This window comes from Acanthisitta chloris, unplaced genomic scaffold, assembly GCF_000695815.1.
Source record: "Acanthisitta chloris isolate BGI_N310 unplaced genomic scaffold, ASM69581v1 scaffold39467, whole genome shotgun sequence".
Taxonomy (NCBI): Eukaryota; Metazoa; Chordata; class Aves; order Passeriformes; family Acanthisittidae; genus Acanthisitta; species Acanthisitta chloris.
The window spans coordinates 1,939-2,269 of NW_008682734.1; the positions used below are offsets into that span (position 1 = coordinate 1,939).

The 331-nt window shown below is 42.3% G+C and overlaps 1 protein-coding gene across 1 annotated transcript in view; it reads left to right on the plus strand.

Annotated features, from left to right (window-relative positions):
• The window catches only part of LOC103805967 (basic leucine zipper and W2 domain-containing protein 1-like), an 8,441-nt gene that overhangs the window by 1,923 nt on the left and 6,187 nt on the right, over positions 1-331 (plus strand).

Genomic DNA, 331 nt, shown 5'->3' on the forward strand with positions numbered 1-331 from the left:
ATAAAAATCAAACAGAAGTCAGGTAAGCTGTATTAGAGCAAAGTAATGATCATCACAACTGTTCTTAATGAGAGGATGGTAAGAACTCAGTTAGAGGCAACTAAAGAATGTTCTGGGTTTTGGTAGCTTTTCTCCCAGCCTTGACTGAAGAGGGGAGTTAAAGTAGTAAGACTTCTTACTGCTGTATTGGCCATTGAAATTGATTTTAGGCCGTGCTGTTAAGTCACTGTGCTAGCTAATACCAGTTGTCTGGTTTGTCACTGTGAGTTCTGTTTGGGGTTTGGTTTTGTTTTGGTTGGTTGTGCTTTTGTTTTGGGGGGGGGGGGGGGGG